The sequence below is a fragment of the Chanodichthys erythropterus genome, chromosome 20 (genome assembly GCF_024489055.1).
Source record: "Chanodichthys erythropterus isolate Z2021 chromosome 20, ASM2448905v1, whole genome shotgun sequence".
In the NCBI taxonomy this organism is placed as follows: domain Eukaryota; kingdom Metazoa; phylum Chordata; class Actinopteri; order Cypriniformes; family Xenocyprididae; genus Chanodichthys; species Chanodichthys erythropterus.
In genome coordinates, this window is record NC_090240.1 from 17,521,902 (window position 1) to 17,542,374 (window position 20,473).

The 20,473-nt window shown below is 38.7% G+C and overlaps 1 protein-coding gene across 4 annotated transcripts in view; it reads left to right on the plus strand.

The window, feature by feature from the left end:
- The window catches only part of myt1b (myelin transcription factor 1b), a 114,326-nt gene that overhangs the window by 44,129 nt on the left and 49,724 nt on the right, over positions 1 to 20,473 (plus strand). Inside the window, exon 1 of one of the 4 annotated variants that reach the window (XM_067370735.1) lies at positions 5,905 to 5,936. The exons of the other annotated variants lie outside the window; for them this stretch is intronic. The gene's annotated coding sequence lies outside the window, so the exon portion shown is untranslated. Of the gene's footprint in view, positions 1 to 5,904; positions 5,937 to 20,473 lie in introns of those variants that run through there. 4 annotated transcript variants of the gene reach the window in all.

The following is a 20,473-nucleotide window of genomic DNA, read 5'->3' on the forward strand; positions in this document are numbered from 1 at the left end:
TTAGTGAAAGAGGTTCAGGATCAGTGTTGTCGTCCGGTCCATCCAGAAACACGGTTGGCCGGGCCAGTTAGTCAACCTCCGGCTTCCTCCGCATACCGCTCCAGCGAACTCCCTGCCTGCCCCAGGCTTGACCCATATTCCGCTACTGGGCCCAGTAAGCGGAGGAGGAGGAAGAAAGCGGCCCCAATGTCTCCAGAGCCCGCTCCAGTATCTCCAGAGCCCGCTCCAGTATCTCCAGAGCCCGCTCCAGTATCTCCAGAGCCCGCTCCAGTATCTCCAGAGCCCGCTCCAGAGTCTCCAGAGCCCGCTCCAGTATCTCCAGAGCCCGCTCCAGTATCTCCAGAGCCCGCTCCAGTATCTCCAGAGCCCGCTCCAGTATCTCTCCAGAGCCCGCTCCAGTATCTCCAGAGCCCGCTCCAGTGTCTCCAGAGCCCGCTCCAGTGTCTCCAGAGCCCGCTCCAGTGTCTCCAGAGCCCGCTCCAGTATCTCCAGAGCCCGCTCCAGTATCTCCAGAGCCCGCTCCAGTATCTCCAGAGCCCGCTCCAGTATCTCCAGAGCCCGCTCCAGTATCTCCAGAGCCCGCTCCAGTATCTCCAGAGCCAGCTCCAGTATCTCCAGAGCCAGCTCCAGTATCTCCAGAGCCAGCTCCAGTATCTCCAGAGCCAGCTCCAGTCCCCACAGAGCCAGCTCCAGTGCCTGTGGGGATTTTAATTGTATTTGAGGGGATGAAATGGCCCTCAACCCCAGTCTCCTCCGAGCCAAGTTCTCCAGTCTCCTCCGAGCCAAGTTCTCCAGTCTCCTCCGAGCCAAGTTCTCCAGTCTCCGCCGCCGAGCAAAGTTCTCCAGTCTCCGCCGCCGAGCAAAGTTCTCCAGTCTCCGCCGCCGAGCAAAGTTCTCCAGTCTCCGCCGCCGAGCAAAGTTCTCCAGTCTCCGCCGCCGAGCAAAGTTCTCCAGTCTCCGCCGCCGAGCAAAGTTCTCCAGTCTCCGCCGCCGAGCAAAGTTCTCCAGTCTCCGCCGCCGAGCAAAGTTCTCCAGTCTCCGCCGCCGAGCAAAGTTCTCCAGTCTCCGCCGCCGAGCAAGTTCTCCAGTCTCCGCCGCCGAGCAAAATTCTCCAGTCTCCGCCGCCAAGCAAAGTTCTCCAGTCTCCGACGCCCTACGAGCCCTCAGCGCCAGCCGCCGCCTCGGGCCCTCAGCTCCAGCCGCCGCCTACGAGCCCTCAGCTCCAGCCGCCGCCGCCGAGCCCTCAGCTCCAGCCGCCGCCGCCGAGCCAGCCGCTCCAGCCGCCGCCGCCGAGCCAGCCGCTCCAGCCGCCGCCGCCGAGCCTGCCGCTCCAGCCGCCGCCGCCGAGCCTGCCGCTCCAGCCGCCGCCGCCGAGCCAGCCGCTCCTAGTATGGTCTCTGTGATTGAACTCTCCAGCCCAAAGACTGTTTTCCCACCCTGCCTCCCTCTCCCGCCTCCTCCTAGTCATGTCTATACTGCACCTCCACCTCAAGCCCCCTCGCCCAGATCTCCACCTCGGACCTCTGGGCGATTACCTTCACCCCGGCTCCAACCTCCCTCTGCTCCACCGTTGCCCATCAGTCCTCCAGCTTCACCAGTCTCCATCCTGCCTCCACTCACACCTTGGTCCCTCGTCAGCCTGCCCTCCCCTCTGGACTGCACTCCTCCGTCTCCGCTCCGTCCCTCCGTCCCTCGCTTCCAGTTGGCTTCCTCACTCCCCCTAGTGTTCACTTTGTTGTCTGTCGTCTGTGTTCAACTGCGGCCTTCTGGAGCCCCGGCTGCGCTTCGGTCGGCGGAGCCTTCGGTTCCGCCATCACCCGCCAGTCCTTCAGCGACGCCTGGGCTCAACGCCTCGAAGGCTTCGGCTCCTGACCCGCCATGGCTGCCCGCTGCACCTGACCCGCCATGGCTGCCCGCTGCACCTGACCCGCCATGGCTGCCCGCTGCACCTGACCCGCCATGTATGCCCGCTGCATGTCTGCCCGCTGCACCTGACCCGCCATGGCTGCCCGCTGCACCTGACCCGCCATGTATGCCTGCTGCATGTCTGCCCGCTGCACCTGACCCGCCATGGCTGCCCGCTGCACCTGACCCGCCATGGCTGCCTTCAGCCCCTGACCCGCCATGGCTGCCTTCAGCCCCTGACCCGCCATGGCTGCCTTCAGCCCCTGACCCGCCATGGATGCCTTCAGCCCCTGACCCGCCATGGATGCCTTCAGCCCCTGACCTGCCATGGCTTATGAACCTGCCCTGGAGACCTCCACTCCAGCTCGGTTGCTCCTCCCCCTGCACCAGCTTGAGGTCTCCAGGGCGCCCGCCCCCCTCCCGGTTGTTACATCTACGGCGCGAGGACGCGCCTACCGGGAGGGGGGGGTAATGTCACAGAACCCTTGTTTCCCTGGACTTCATTTCCCAGAATCCTCCTGTTCTCCACACCTGCACTCACTTCCCTCGTCAGCTCCTCATCGTCACTCATCACCTGCACCTGGACTCTATTGTCAGCACTCCCCATATATTGCACTCACTCCCTTCACTCCTCGTCCGTTCTCTGTTTTGTTAAGGTGTCTGTCTGTTGTTCATTGCCATTGTTTGAAGTAAAGTCTCTATTATCGTGGAAATCCGTATCTGCCTCATCTCTCTACCAGCCACCCGTAACAATCTGATGATCACATTTGCGGATCAATGGAATCTAAAATGTTGCGAAACCACTAGCTTAGACCATCATAGTTTTCAAAATGTAATATTTATATTTTTTATGATGGATATTCATAATTATCACTGAACACCTGGGACAAAGGTAAAACTATCAAATCTAAACATGAAAGGCATTTGAAAAGTAGCAAAAATAAATGATAACACTTTACAATAAGGTTCATTTGTTGACATTATTGTATTAACTAACATGTACTAACAATGAGCAATACATTTGTTACTGTGTTTAGTAATGTTAGTTAATAAAAATCCAATTGTTTAATGTTTATTCATGTTTTTTCACAGTGCATTAACTAATGTTAACAAATACAACTTTTGATTTTAATAATAATGTATTGGTAAATGTTGAAATTGACACCAGTGTTGGGGAAAGTTACTTTTAAAAGTAATGCATCACAATATTGCATTACTCCCTAAAAAAAAGTAACTAATTGTGTTACTTAGTTACTTTTTATGAAAAGTAATGCATTATTACTTTTGCATTTCACCTGTGCTGGGCTTGCTTGTTTGTTTTTTAATAACAACAAAAAAAAAGTTATATTTTTGCAAATGTTAAGACCCTTTCACACTGAAAGTGAAATGAATAAGCCGCATGCATATTCATGCCTGGACAGTAGAGGGCGAAAAAGTAAAGGTGAAAAAGTAACTTAGATATTTAGTTGTACATTTAAAAAGTAATGTGTTACTTTACTAGTTACTCGAAAAGTAATCTGATTACATAACTCGAGTTACTTATTGTGTTACCCCCAACACTGACTAAGATTAATAAATGCTGTAGTAGTATTGTTCATTCTTAGTTCATGTTAACTAATGTAATTAACTAAAGAAACCTTATTGTAAAATGATGTGGATGCCATGAAAAAGTCAGATTTATTGTGAACTTCTAAATTTTTTAACCCTTATGTTCTGTTCACTCTTGCCATGTCTCTTTTTTTCATTTGAAGTGAAATGAAAGGTGAGTTGTCACGGTTGGCGACCTTTTAGAGGTCAGAGGTCAGGATGGTGGGGGCGACCCCTCTTTACCCATCAGATTGTGACCTGTCAGATGGCCACTTTTCCCTCTGCGTTCTCCATTTTAAACATCTACTTAACTGTTTGTGCCGTGCGTGTGCGTGTTTGTGCATGTATTATCTTAGTTAATGCCTCCTGGAGACGCCGGAGGGAAAATCTTTCAAAGCCCCTAGTCGTCTACTCATAGAGGGAACCCCCTTTCATTTCTCCTCACATTCCCTTCTCAGTTTCACCTCAGACGGATGACAGAGGATGTCTCCCTTTTAACCTGCTCCCTTGTGTAACTCCGCTCAGCAGAACTGTAACAAGAGCAGTCGATGAGAGCATACAGCTAGTGACATTTTCCCTGAATTCCCAGCAGAGTTCTTCTCTGTTCCTGTTTCTTTTAGGGATATTGGAAGCCACTGCTTGCTTGTTTGTTTGTTTGTTAGCTAGCGAGCTCGTGTGGTCGATGAACAGCGTTTGTGCAGAGATGAGTCTGTTTTCCATCTGGAGGGGCATGTTTGCCCTACACACTCAGCAGGGGTGTGATGTCATATGAGTGTGTGTGTGTGTGTGTGTGTGTGTGTGTGTCTGACTCAGTGGTTTTGATATGTGACTAGCGTGAGGGAGGATTGTGGGGCAGAATAAAAGATTCTCATTGGGCTAAATTGACACAACTGTGCACAAATTTACAACACATTGATTTTACATTGGTGCACCATCGACACATTGCCCACTCTGCTGCCTTGTCAATAATATCTTTCTCTTGTTCAAAGCTGATAGCTTCAGCTGGTTTGAACAGTGTTCATGTATCTTTCTGTTTGTATGGAGCGTCCTCTGACAGTTTTTCTTTAAAGGAGAAAAACAGTATGAGAGATCTCCTTTCAGCTTAAAATGGTCTAAAGAGCTCATGTAAATGGACTGCCTTGACTCGTAAAGGGTATGTGGTTTATTTAGCTTTTCATATTAGTGTCTTTTTCCATTTTTGCCAGTTTCATTTTGCTTTCCTTCAACAGTTACACACACAACCACACACATATACACACACACATATAATATCTGTGATAAAACCTAGAGCTACCCAAAATAGATAGCATTTTATAAGACACTATAGGTTCTTCCAGCATCAAGAGAGAGATCGACTGATACAATAAATATAAAAATCAAAATCATGTACAGTATATATATATATTTATTTATTTATTTATTTATTCAGTGCTCAGCGTAAATGAGTACACCCCCTTTGACAAGACTAAGTTTAGTATAACATCTGTTTAACTTATAACATGAAAGTTAATAGGTTAATAAAAAGTTAAAAGGTTAATAACATAACTTAGATTGACATTTTTCAGTTTTACTCAAATTAGGGTGATGCAAAAATGAGCACACCCCACAACAAAAACTACTACATCTAGTACTTTGTATGGCCTCCACGATTTTTAACGACAGCGCCAAATCTTCAAGGCATGGAATGGACAAGATAGCGACATTTTGCTACATCTATCCTTTTCCGTTCTTCAAGAATGAGCTCTTTTAGAGACTGGATGCTGGATGGAGAGTGATGCTCAACTCGTCTCTTCAGAATCCCCCACAGGTGTTCGATTGGGTTCAGATCAGGAGCCACTGAATCACTTTCACCCTGTTCTTCTTCAGAAATCCAACAGTGGCCTTAGATGTGTGTTTAGGATCATTGTCATGTTGGAAAAGTGCATGATGACCCAGGGCACGGAGTGATGGTAGCATCTTCTCTTTCAGTATAGAGCAGTACATCTGTGAATTCATGAAGCCATCAATGAAACGCAGCACTCATGCAGCCCCACATAAGGACACTGACACCATCATGTTTCACTGTAGACACCATGCTGTTTCCTTTGTATTCCTCACCTTTGCGATGCCAGTGCCAAAAACATTAATCTTGGTCTCATGACTCCAGAGTATAGAGTCCCAGTAGTCTTCATCTTTGTCAGCATGGGTCCTGGTAAACTCTAGGAGGGCTTCAGAAGACGCTCCTGTTGAGGTGTTTACTTCCATGGACGACCTGGACGTCTCTGTGAGATGGTCGCAGTTCCATCTTTTTTAAATTTTGTACCATTTTTGCTACAGAATTCTGACTGATAAGTAAAGCTTTGCTGATCTTCACCTTCCTGGTGTAAAGAAATGATTTTCTTTCTCAGGATTGGTGACATTTCTCTTCCATGTGGTGCCATTGCTGACAGCGTGAAATGGGAAGGGTAAGGGTTAGTTTTTATTTAGTTTTTCATGATTTATTTTTAATTTAGAATATGTCATTTTATTTTGATAATCAAAGAATTCAATGTCATTGGATTAAAAATTAGTATTTTACCCAGTATGCGTGTGCTTTTATGTTTGCTGTTGTTGTTAGCTTAGCAACATGCTAATGGAAAATTCTACTGGAAACAATAATAAGTTGCACCCAAAAACACATACTGTATAGTAGGTACTAAAAAAGACCTTGATTTCTAACAGTAAAAGATTCTGTACTATATACAGTAAATATCTATAATAGATCTAACAATAAATGTAATGTAATTTTACTGTAAAATACTGTTAAAGTTTTACAGTTTTTGGAAGTGAAATATAAAAAATAACTCTGTTTCTTCTAAATTCTTGTGATGCGCTTTGATTCATCATGTGACTCTCATTGCCACTGTGATTGGTGGGTGTCAGTGTATTACAAAAGTACAAAACAGATATTAGTGCTTCATTAGGTTGGTAAATTAACATTATATCAGATAATGAAAATTTTCCATAAATATATATGGTTTTGAACTGTAAAATAGACAGTAAACTAAGTGCTGTCCCATAAAACCTAAAACATTGCTACCGTATTTTTTTGCTAAAGTTCTGGCAACCACAGCTGTGTTTTTTTTTTTTTTTTTACACTGTACATTTGGTTTGCAAGTTACTTTGTGATCATTAAAAATTACATTCTATATAGTATGAATGTATGTAACATGAGTGAAATTCGGACATACTACATTTGTCATGTTGTCACTGTCATATGACCTTCAGTACCAGTTGTGTTGCTTCACTACCATTCACAAATCCACTCCTGTGGCCTTATGGGATAGTAAAGTGTCATCCAAGTACTTTTAGTGTAACGTGTAACTATGAATACTATATATTCAAACATAATACTCAGCTCACATACTGTTTTCCCCTTCTATAGTGTAAAAGTATGCAGACACAGCGTTTGTCTTTCGTGCTGTTGTTTTTTGTTTTTGTTTTTTGTGGTACACAAATTCTCTGCTGTGGAGTGTCCCAAATCAGTTGCTTACAGTATTTTATTTTAGTCAGGATGCTGCCTTAGAATGCATTTTCTTAGGGATTTTTATTTTAAACTAGGCTTGAAACAAGTTTTATTTTTTATTTTTTATTATTTATTTATTTTATTTTTTTATTATTGATGTTGGGCTTTCTGTCACTTTTTTAGTAGAGACATTGCGCAGGCCAAATTCAGACTTCTGTCACCTGAATGAGCACTACAGCACAATGTGGACAATGCACATAGATGTTTATATGTTACCGTCAAATGGAAAAAGCCATAGAAATAGGAACGGAATGAAAAAGATAATGTCACTTCCTGCATTTTCAATCCACACCTGAATCTGAAGGCTGTTCAGATCCCGGAGTGTGTACCTGACCAACACTGACCACACACACACGTGTTTACAGTGCACACACTCACACAGGCACTCACAAATTTACATATTAAACATTTATAAATATAAATATAAATACATGCATGGACCCTCTCTCCATATCCCAGCGTTCCCTGTAGCATTCCCATAGTTTTACATTAGCATTCATATAGATTCATAACCTCAATCCCACTTCGGCACACACGTAATCACGCACACACACCAACAACAAATCAGCACTCAAACGTCCTTATGAACATAATCACACCAAATACAAATACACTCACAAACGCATGTAAACACAAGCTGCGGCTTAGCATACATAAATGGCTGTAGAGAACAATTTAGCATTTAAAATCCAATTCACATTCAAAATCTACTTGCAGGAGGTCCATGGGAAAAATATCATATGAATGATTCATCCATGCACACATAGGGCAGGCTCACATACACACTCACATGTACATGTAAATCACACCTTATTGTATCTGTTTCATGAATTATATAGACGTCTCATAGGTTAGGAGTAAGAATTTAAATTGAAAGTCAATTATTCATGGACACACCTTTTTCTCCTTACACTGTAATGTGTGTAAAACACATGTCTCACCTAGGGATGCTGAAAAAGTTCAATGCAAAGGGAGAGTTTTTCTTTTACAGAAATCGCTTTTTTAGGACTGCAACAAATGGATGGTAGGGACTATAACAAGCTTCTTCCCAGGTTAGTGACATCACAAACCCTCAAATTTACATAAACCCCGCCCCCAAGAACATGCCACAAAGGGGGCGGGGCCATGTTGGGCTGCTTTAGAGAAGAGGAAGAGTTGTTGTAGTAGAGTGTTGTTGACATTTTACGCCGGACTGCTTCACAAACGAGGGTCAATTCAACACAAAAGATGAACATGACGGCACATGCTAGTGGATGAGTTGAATCAACTCCACAGCAACTACATCAATTTATCCACTAACCATTCAGAAACGTCCAGTTTCATTCTAAATGCATTAAGCGCAAGTGATTCACGTGTAAAGTCAATGCAAAGACACGAATAGACATCCTGCGGCGTGATTCACGCAAATGAGGCGGCGTAAATGTCGCGATTCGCACGAATGACGCGGCACGAATTGAGCATTTCAGCCATTTGATGCGTGTAACACGTGGTTCGCGCGAATTGAGCAAGTTGAAACATCTGCAAAATTTGCACCTCGTTAACCAATCAGGAGCTTGCTCTAGTAGTGAGCAGAGGCAGAAATCTGAAACAACAGTGGAGGACAAAATCATCGTCACTGTACGATACAATAATCTTCACACTTTTATAGAAACAGGAATAAAAAGGATCTTGCTTGGAAGAAAGTGAGTGAGGAGGTCGGACAAACAGTTAAGTTGTAAAAAATGCTCTTTACTCGTATATGTATATATATATATATATATATATATATATATATATATATATATATATATATATATACGGCAAATAAGCTTAATTTGCCGGCTTTAGCTAGCTTGTAGTCTCAATATATATATTGAGACTACAAGCTAGCTAAAGCCGGCAAATTGAGCTTGTTCACCGTATTTTACATCTACTTTCCCGCTAACGAGTTGTGTTTATTCAGAGGAAGTGTGCAGAAAGAAGTGGAAGAGTCTGGGACACATATTTATTTAAAGACGAAGGAGAACCCCTCTCATGAAGCAAATTTGCATCTGTTGCAAAGTGAATTTTACACGCGAATGAAGCGAGTAAACTCAAAATGTTCAAGCGTCCAACTACGCGCGAATATCGCGATTTATTTGGGCAAGTCATGTCTGGTGTGAACGCCCCATAAAGGTTGTAACTTCTTCCTGAGTCTCTCCATCAGTGTCGACTCCGGTTTGAACAATGTAAGGCTGAACACTTTCCTCATTTTGGCTGCGTGAGATTCTCCAGCTTTGTTGTTGTTGAGCTGTTCATTTTGAACAGCTCATTTGCATTTAAAGAGACACACACAAAAACAGCATGTTATAAGCTATAATAGATGATCTGTGGGGGATTTTGAGCTGAAACTTCACAGACACTTTCTGGAGACACCAGAGACGCATATTACATCTTGTAAAAGGGGCATCATAGCTCCCCTTTAAAAATAAAGTAAGATGAAACATTGCCAACAACACCAGTGACTAAACCAAAATAATGTGTTGTCATAAAAAGCAATAGGAGCAATCACACTAACAGTTATTATTATGACTATAATATTTATATGAGTGGCCTAAGGTGTAGTGATATCCAGAATCATTTGACAGCACTTCTTTTGACTTGGTAATTTCATCCTTGGAATCACACATGATAAGGAGCCGTACTGTTATGGGTTATTTAAAGATATCCATAATATAAATGTTCGGTCACAGTGCAACATCATGCTGTTTATAGTGTGTCTTTAGGAGTAAATTAGAAGTGTCAGAGCTGAAGTGTAGTGGTTGGTGCATGTGTTCTGAAACATTGAGCTGTGCTGCTCATGTAGGCGATATGAGTTTGAGTCTGGCTGTAGGTTCAGTTCTGTCCCTATCAATAAAAACTGGCAAAAAAAAAAAAGTGTGAATGTATATTTACCCTTAAAATGGATAATTCACCCCAAAAATGCAAATTCTGTCATCATTTGCTCACTCTAATGTTGTTTTAAACCTGTATAACTTTCCTTCATCTTCGACAAACAAATTAAAGGTAGTTTTAATGAATCCTGAGAGATTCTGTCAAAGTCACTAAAAATGTCAAGCTGCAAATAAAGACGAAGACACGTGATAGCTTTATGAGATGAACATATTTAATTTAAAAACATTGATCAACGCACATCAAATATGGTCAAAGAAGCCTTAAATGTGCTTGCTTGATGCCAGTGAGGTTTGTTCTCGCGCATCTTGGCAGTAAAGCAAAAATTTTGCATAATTTGATTAATTTATTCAGCAACTGATAATAAAGTCTTAGAATTTGTATTCTAAGACAAGTACAATCCTGGATCAACATCTTTGTTGATCCTGGTACAACATTCTGATCAACCAAACAAAACAAAAGTTTACAGTTTATGTCAAGTTAGGCTTACAACCAGGGTTAGGTGCTTCTACATCAGTGTCATTCCCTCTGATTTTAGGAATAACTTATGGGTAGGGATAGTTTTAGGGCTAAATTTTGGACAGCAATGTTGTTCCAGGATCAACAAAATATGTTGCCAGGTGAGACAGAAACATGTCTTACTTGAAAAAGTCATGGTGACTTAAGGGGCAACCATCCTTTAAGGTTTTGAAGCGAAATTGAAAATTCTCAGATTTAATGGAAAGGGAATGGAAAGCGCACATTTAATTGTACTACTGTTCGGCTTGGAGTCCTGCAGTGTGCGGAAAGTGAAAAAGAGAAAAGAGGTACAAAGAGGTGAGCAAGGGTTAATGGTTTTTAAAAGAGGACTGAATTCTCTTCTGTAAACTCAATGCGGCAGGTGCAGGTTGAAGTCTTTGTCTCCTCCACGCGAGCACTATTTACTTACACTCAACTCATCGCCACAAAAGACCAGAGAGAGAACACAAACTTTCCAGCACACAAAAGGAAGTTATAGCCTCAAATTACAGGTGCTCTGCGCTTACACACACACGTACACAGCACTCAAATCGTGCACACTCCCCTGGCAAATTGAATCGGGGGGTAAAGTTCACTTTTTCTTCTCATACAGCAAACTAAAAACAAGTTACATGTGAGTGTGTGTGCGTGCAGGTTTACCTTGTCAGGGCCATTTTAAAATGTAGTTTAGACACGTTGAGTGGACATTTGAAGTGTTCATATTCAGCTTTAAATCTACTGATTTTAATGGTTTTCATGAGGTATTGGTATAATAAGGTATAGTGAAAATAATTATTTTAGTGCGAAAACCATTGTGTCTGTGAGCAGTCTTCATTAAAGCTTCAAAACTGTGTATGTGTGTGTGAAAAGACAGGAAGAGAGATCCATGATGGTTTGATAGTCTCTGTTCAATCAGAGGCAGTCATGTGGAACTATACAGGAGGAACAAACAGGCAGCGAAAGATGAAAAACACCCTGACTTGTCAATAAAATAGAGAGAAAAGTGAGAGAGATGACGGGAAAATACTTTGATCGTTCTTCTGTACTATAATGGAAGTCTTGAATTCCTAAAAGAAATTAAAAATACAGCTAAATTCTCTCATTGCTGATTTAAAATTTATAACTGGCCTTTTAGAGGTTTCAGTGCGGTGGGGCATTTTAATGACCCTTTGTTTTTGTACTTTGCTGTGGTCACACCAGCAGCATCAATCGAGCAAATATTAGCCTTCGGAGGTGTGTGTGTGTGGTTTGGTGTTGACCACCGCACTAGAACAGCTGTTCGGTGTTCTAGGAAGGGATTAGTTTAGTTTGGAAGTCTCCACACAATCTGCTGCCCCTTCACTGACCAAACAAAGCTGTTATTTCCACCAGGAGGGTCATGCTGGGGGATTTACAGCCTATATTTCCCTGATGCTGATTTTTAGATACCAAAGACCTGTAGTTTAAAAGTCAACATGAAATCAAAATTGACCGTATTTACTTTGCTAATGCACATTCCTTGTCTTGTTGTGCGTTCATCAACGGTGCATGATTTTTTTAATGGGTTTGCATCTGGGTCAGTGACATATAAGTGTCCATAATAAAAAAATAATAAAAAAAAAAGTTTTCTTTTTAAAAAAAAATATCTGGTAACACTTTATTACACCTTGTTACACGTTACATGCATTTACTATAATAAGAAAGATAAAACATGCATAATTACAAACAACTACAATAAAACCAAACCCTAAAACTATATTAAGCACATGTTGTTAATTAATATCAGTCGATACGTACTTGTGGAATTACACTGTAACAAGGATTACAGTTTAGTTTAAGGTATCCGTGTTACAGTGTAATTACTCGTTTAAGTACTGTTTGTTAATAATTGATTACATGTACTTATCGGGTTAGGATCGGGGTTTGGTTTATGGTTGGTTGCATGTAATTATGCATAATTTATAGTTATTACTATTTTAACTACATGTAACATGTGTAACAAGAACACTGTAAAATAAAGTGTTACCAAATAAAGTGTGATTGAAAATCTAGTTTAAAATATACATGTCAAATTCTTAGAAAAGTATTCTTTGTATTCATGTTAGTTTTATAAGGTTTTGAAAAACTTTTTAAAGAAAAGTTTGTTTAATAATTCTTAAAATTTTATGTGGTGTAACCATCAAGTGAGAAAGCAATAACATATTTTACTTACATCTTTAAAATGGGTGTACACATCTTAATGATTATTTTAAAAAGTAAATAGATTTAATGTGTTTTTCTTGGTAAAACAATTTCTGTTGTTTATAGTGTGCGTGCTTGCGTGCATGCGTGGTTGTTTGGTTTTTTTTTTTATTCATATTTTTGTACAAATATAATAAATTATTAAACCATAAATGTGGTTAAGTTTGAAATAACTTAAATAAGATAATACCTGAAATAACTTTGCCTTAACATAAAAAGGTCAAACAATCTGAGAGGTTATTTAGGGTTAGGGTTTCACTTTAGTCTTTTCAGACTCATCCACTCTGGAACTCTGTTTCGAATAATAGTGGTTTGAGGCTCCCAAAACGCCGAATCCGTCTGGGGCGAAACGCCTATACAATACAAAAGTTTTGCGTATACGTGCGTATGCTCTTATTTTTCATGAGCAGTGCTGGGGAAAGTTACTTTGAAAAATAATGTGTTACAATATTGTGTTACACCATAAAAAAGTAACTAATTGCATTACTTATTTACTTTTTATGAAAAGTAATGCATTATTACTTTTGTGTTACTTTTTCTCACCTGGGCTGGGTTTGCTTGTTTGTTTGTTTGTTTGTTTGTTTGTTTGTTTGTTTGTTTGTTTGTTTGTTTGTTTGTTTTTTAATAACAGTATATTTGGCAAATGTTAAGGCCCTTTCACACCAAAAGTGAAATGAATAAGCCTCAGATTGAAGGAAATGCACATCTACTCCTGTACAGTAGAGGGCGCAGCTCAAACAAACCTTTCAGATGTGCTGCCATTCTCGAGTAAAGAAGAATAGGACACAGGAGAAGGAAGTTCAACACTCTTATTTCTAGTTTAAAGTAATTTTTGCTCATTAATATAGATAAATTGGATTATTGAAGGTCAGCAGCAAAGACATTGGTAAATAAAATGAGATTAAATACATAAAGTATATTTGTGTAATTTAATATAGTTAATTATTACAGGTTTGCGCAAAATTCTGAGGTTGCATTTTACAGATTTTATTCATTTTGAGGAATACTGAATGTTTTTGTGCAAGTGAGATGAGTGAATGCATGTTCACATTTACCCCAGAACTACAGTAACATCATGTTCACACAGCGCACACAACACCTCTGACCTTTATTTCTCTCAACATGAGGACCGGAGAGCTGTCAGTCAATAAAGGTGAAAAAGTAACTTGGGCTATTCTGAATAATTGAAAAAGTAATGCATTACTTTACTAGTTACTTGAAAAAGTAATCTGATTACATAACTTAAGTTACTTGTAATGCATTGGTCATGAGGGCCTGCAGGGGTCCTCTCAATGATATCATATCCTGTTTTATGTTCCCGTTTTTTTTTTTTTTTTTGCACCACATGAAAATTTTAATTTAATTTAATTTAGTTTCCTCCCCTCTTCTTTTCTCATTCTTTTCTTCATTATGATATCAGGACAGTATCACCCTGACATTTTTACTTTGTTTAAAGAAAAAATATATCAAGATTCATTTTAATTCAGAAATTGTTTTGCAAATGTTTTTGAATATCTTCTCGCATTCAGAAATGTCACAGCACAGAAGTAAAACGGATTGCGAACAGCATTTCATGTTGACTGTAAGGGAGCGGGATGTGTAATTATTCCGTGTTGCTGTCACACATGGCACAAGCGCATACGTGGAGACTGAATCGCAGAGATACGAACACCGAGCAGCTTGTGCACAGGATGAAGTCAACTTCAGGCCAGATGTGAACATGTACACACTCAACCTGCAGTCCTCCTAATGAACCCCCCGCTGCGCACGCTCTCTCACTCGTCCTGAATTACAATGGCCAACATCACCTTCTCTTTCTCTCAAACTCCTCCTCGTTTCTCACCCCCCACCATCCGCTCTTCTCTTTAAACACGCTGCTGTGTTTGTTGTTTAAATGGCATTGAGAAAATTGCCCACTTTGGCCACTTCGAAACTCCAGCAGCTGTCGGTAATCGCCTTTGCTGGTGTGTGTGTGTGTGTGCGGAGAGGGTCACAGCAAGCAGCCCAGAAAGCGCCATTAAGAGAAAATGATAGCTGTGTGTCTGAAACTCCATTACACACCAAACACTTTAAAGAGTGGACTGTGCTTCATTATAGGCCACCATGAATTATTCAAAAGTCTCTCTCTCTCTCTTTCTCTTTCTGACTCTTTTTCCGTCTATCTTAAGACCTTAACCTGGACAAAAGCTTTGATGAGAGGGATGCAAATAGAGAGAGGGCAAATCCGTCTGTGCAGTACCTGCATCCGGTGTCCGATAGAGATTTTGTCAAAAGAAGTTTTGAGCGAGAACCGAACAAAGGGTAAATGTGAGGAGAAATTCAAATATAAAGAGTCAGACTATGTTAATGGAGGGCAGGAAAAGGACGAGATGTGTTTTCCAAGTGTAGATTTTAATGATGTTGCCGTTTGTTACAGGGAAATAGGCATTCAGGAGTGTGTCATCGCTTATTCATCTGGCCGCCGTGCTTAAGGCCATGGTGACACTGCCCTCCATCTGTGTTGTGACTATTGTAATTACCCATCAGGCACTGCTACTGAGTACATTAAGTGAGAGCAGCACATAAAAAAAAAACCTGCTGCTGTCTTTCTCTCTCCCTCATCCTCTGTGGAGATACATCTCACTAAAGGATTTCATTGGAAGTGTGTGTAAAACTATTCACGTCAGCGCTTTCATTGCATACAGCTACTTTCTTTTCCTTGTAAGGAACGAAAAAGCCTCTTTCGGCTACCTGTCATTAAATAGCTATCGCGGATGAAAAAAGCTGTTAGGTAATGACTCACTCCATACAAATCTTCCTTGTACGAAGAGTTAAAAGCTGCTGCTCATTATTAGCATTTGTAGCTGCTCTGGAAAAATATCATTGCTTGAATTAGTGCCGAAGGTATTGGTTGCATCATGTTTTTTTTTTTTATTGTGCGTAGGAAAATCAAATTACTTTGGCAGAGATTAGCGGAGCCATAAAGGAACACTGTTGATTTGATTTTGGAGTTTACTTCCGTAGGTGGGATAAATTAAACAAAATTACACAATAGCAACAAAAACAGGCCTCATTCATGAAACACAAGCAGAATGAATTTCTGTGTGAATCCTTCATAAATCTGTGCTTACATTAATTGTTGCATTAAATTAAAAGCCACTGTTATTAAGGTAAAAATGCTTTTACGCATGATTTAGACAGATCTGTTCAGCTTGTGATTCACGAATAGGGATGGGAATCGTAATGAATCGAATGATTCAGGTTCTTCTGAATGTAACGATTCCTTCTGGTTCCTTAATAGTTCCATTAATGATTATTTTTTATTTTAGTAGTTCTATGGATTTTGGAAAAAAAAAAAAAAAAAAAAAAAAGTAATGCAATTCCATTGCGAAATGATGAGATCTTTCAATAAATAAATTTAAAACAATTCTCGTAAAACTAATGTCTTTTTTTAATTTCTTTTTAAAAGCAAGTCACAAATGGCCTTAACAAATAGTTTAGATGTATTTGTTAAGGGATCAACTACGCCGATCATGCTTTAAGTTTTTGAATCACTAAAAAGAACTGATTTATTAGATTCATTTATTCAGGATTCCACTACACTGATCATGCTGTATGATTTTGATTCACTAAAAAGAACTGATTCATTAGATTCATTTATTCAGGATTCCACTACACTGATCATGCTGTATGATTTTGATTCACTAAAAAGAACTGATTCATTAGATTCATTTATTCAGGATTCCACTACACTGATCACGTTGTATGATTCTGATTCATTAAAAAAAAAAACTGATTCATTAGATTAATTTCTTCAGGATTCGACTATACTAATCATGCTGTATATTTCTGATTCACTAAAAATATCTCATTCGTTAGATTCATTTCTTCAGGATTCAACTACACTGATCAGGTTGTATGTTTTTGATTCAATACAAATAACTGATTCATTAGATTCATTTTTCACGATTTGACTACGCTGATCATGCTTTATTTTTTTTGAATCACTAAAAAGATCTAATTCATTTCTTCAGGATTCCACTACACTGATCACGTTGTATGATGTAGATTCATTAAAAAGAACTGATTCTTTTATTCAGGAGTCATCTACACTTATCACACTGTATGTTTCTGATTCACTAAAAATAACTGATTCATTAGATGCATTTCTTCAGAATTTGACAACACTGAACATGCTTTGTGTTTTTGATTCTTTAAAAAATAATTGATTCATTAGATTCATTTCTTCAGGATTCGAATACACTGATCACATTGTATGTTTCTGATTCACTAAAAATAACTGATTCGTTAGATTCATTTCTTCAGTATTCAACTATACTGATCATGTTGTATGATTTTGATTCATTAAAAATAATTGATTCATTAGATTTGTTTATTCAGGATCCGACTATACTAATCACGCTGTATGTTTCTGATTCACTAAAAATAACTGATTCGTTAGATTCATTTCTTCAGGATTCAACTACACTGATCAGGTTGTATGCTTTTGATTCAGTAAAAATAACTGATTCATTAGATTCATTTTTCACGATTCGACACTGATCATGCTTTATGTTTCTGAATCACTAAAAATATCTGATTCATTTCTTCAGGATTCCACTACACTGATCACGTTTTATGATTCTGATTCATTAAAAAAACTGATTCATTAGATTCATTTCTTCAGGATTCGACTATACTAATCACGCTGTATGTTTCTGATTCACCAAAAATAACTGATTCGTTAGATTCATTTCTTCAGGATTCGACAAAACTGATCATGTTGTATGATTTTGATTCATTAAAAAGAATTGATTCATTAGATTTGTTTATTCAGGATTCAACTACACTGATCATGCTATATGTTTTTGATTCACTAAAATTATCTGATTCATTAGATTCATTTCTTCAGGATTCATCTACACTGATCACACTGTATGTTTCTGATTCACTAAAAAGAACTGATTCATTAGATGCATTTCTTCAGAATTTGATTACACTTATCACATTATATGTATTTGATTCACTAAAAAGAACTGATTCATTCGACTGCACTGAACATGTTTTAGAATCACTAAAAGAACCGTCTGTGTTGCGTCATCACTGAATAAAAGGTGCAGGTTTAAAAGCTGGAACTTGTGTTTGGTTCCTGCCCATTTAGTTTTAGTATTAATAGGAAATAAACTAAAGTGAATGTGTCACAAAACAACATGCAAACTACATTTTATTTCAGGTGTTTATGGCCTCATTAAATTTAGGGTACTTGGACTTGGACTTCAATTATGAATGAACTTGGATGCACTTGGGTGGTATCGTACTCGAACAGATTCAAGTACAGTCGAATCCTTGTTGTTAAGGGCTCGGACTCGACACTAGATCTTATGCCTAATCTAATATAAAGTTCCATTTCTATTTTTATCAGGCAGTGCCTCAAAGATAAATGGCATTTTGATGCAGGTTCATTATGAACGGATATTGTTGCAGAATCTTTACAGAAGTCTGCTAATATGATGTTGTATGAGGCCTTTTAAGTGAAGTGTCTTATTTTCTTGATGGATTTAGATTACAACCAGCAGCATCCGTCAGTGGAGAGTTTCTGTAGATGCTATCCATCCATCCTTCCATCCATTTATTCATCTCTCCATTCCCTTTCTTCTCTCTGTGGCCTCTCCAAACATCTCTATACCATAATGACATTTGCATACAGATGCTTTCCAAACAAGCACCCCCTCCACACCCCATAACCCTACAATCAGCTGAGTCCCGTTACCTAGGCAACCACACACTTACACACACACACTCCGGCCCTGTTATTAGTCTACAATACCCCTCAGTGTCGAGCACTGCGGGGTCTTGCTCCAGGTGTCCCCCTTTCATTCACACGTTCACTCACTCTTGTCTTAATTCTTCCTCTGTTCTGTCTGGAGTAGTGCGGCGGAGTGACGGGGGTTTAGGGGGTCTTGGTGATGCGGAGTGAGTTGAGTGTCAGGGATTTACAACTTTAGAGTTTTTTATAACCCCTCATATCTCTTTCAATTTACTATGCTTTCTGGGCATGACAAAAAAAAATGTACATTTGTATGTACATTATATATATATATATATATATATATATATATATATATATATATATATATATATATATATATATATATATATATATATATATATATATACATTTTTATTTTACAGTTTGTATTTTTATTGTATTTTAATGCCTTCGCAAAACAAAAATGACAATTTTTGTCATGCTTTTAAATTTTGATTTATGTATAATATAATTTTTTTTTATATAATTCATATTTTAAGTAAAAAAAAAAAAGTACACTTGAATGACAAAAAAAACAAAAGAAAAGTATAAATAGTATTATTAAAAGAAACTCAATTGTTTTAATTTAAACAAAATTAGGTAAAAATTAGGTAGTAAAAGTTTAGTGACATTTTTGCTCTTCATGAATTCCCTGATCAACCCTACTTATAAAAAAATTAATTATCAACAGTCAAATAAGTCAAATAAAATACAATAAAAAATACAAAAATAGAGTAAACTGTTTTTGTTGAATAACAAAAACAACAAAAGAAAATATTAAATCATCATTATGGAAATAAAAATACAACTTTTTATTATTTTATTTATAATAAAATGGTAAATAATTATTAAATAATCAAATAATCAAAATAAAATACAACAAAACAAAACAAAAAAATAAATAAACAATTAAAAAATATTTTTAAATCTGTAAAATCTTTGTAGATTAAACTGTTTTTGTTAAATAACCAAAACAACATTACATAACATAACATTAAATAATATACATTTTAATTGAATTGCTTTAATTAAAACAATATTAGATCATCATGACTTTAGTGGCATTCTTGCTCTTCATAAATCTCAAAGATCAACTCTAATTGTAAAATAAAAAAAATAATAATAATTAACAATTTTCATGTTGATTATAGAAAGTAACTTTACTTAAACAAGAATGAAAAATGATCATATCTTCATATCTTTATAATTGCTTGTATGTACACAAAAACACACACATCCACCTAATGTGTGTGACTCTGTCTGGCCGTATGTGCAGCTTGGGAGTCCTCTGAGATGTGAGGAGTGTCATCCACAGAGAATAATCTTTGATTCAGTGTCTGGACTCCTCTCTCGCGCTCCTAGAGGACGGGTGGTTCGGGAGGGGGGTCTTTAAAACAAGCCTCCTCCACGGCAGGACATGTGCTAAGCTGATTTAGCAGGGCTTAGCAGCAGCCCACCACAATCACACAGATTATACAAACAACAGCACACATTTCTGGGTTTCGCCACCTGCTTTGAGCAGCAGCTCACAAACACAGACTATTGTGTCCCAGCATATGTACACCTAAATATGGGTTTACTCTGTCTGAGTGTCTGTCGTTTTGGGAATTAAAAATGAACTTTGTATCCCGCGATCTTTGTTGTGATGTTTGTGTGTCATTTTTAGGCTATGTGAACTTTTGTATAATTAAATACTTGATTAGGTATGATTTTTTTAAAATAATAATAATGATAATGATAAATACATAAATATTTAAAAATAAATAAATTAAAAAAAATTTAATAAAATTTTAAAAATGTAAAAAAAAACTGTACACTATAAAAAAATCATTTGTAATCACATTTTTTCTTTTGTCAAATCAACTTCAATAATTAATGTGCTTCAGATAACATAATATTTTGAGTTTCTGTTGATTAAACCAATCACCTTCATTGTATTAACTTATTTAACTTTCTAACTTTAATTAAAACAAAAATGTCATTCCAATAACGTTTTAAATCAACATCAAGATTTTAGTTTA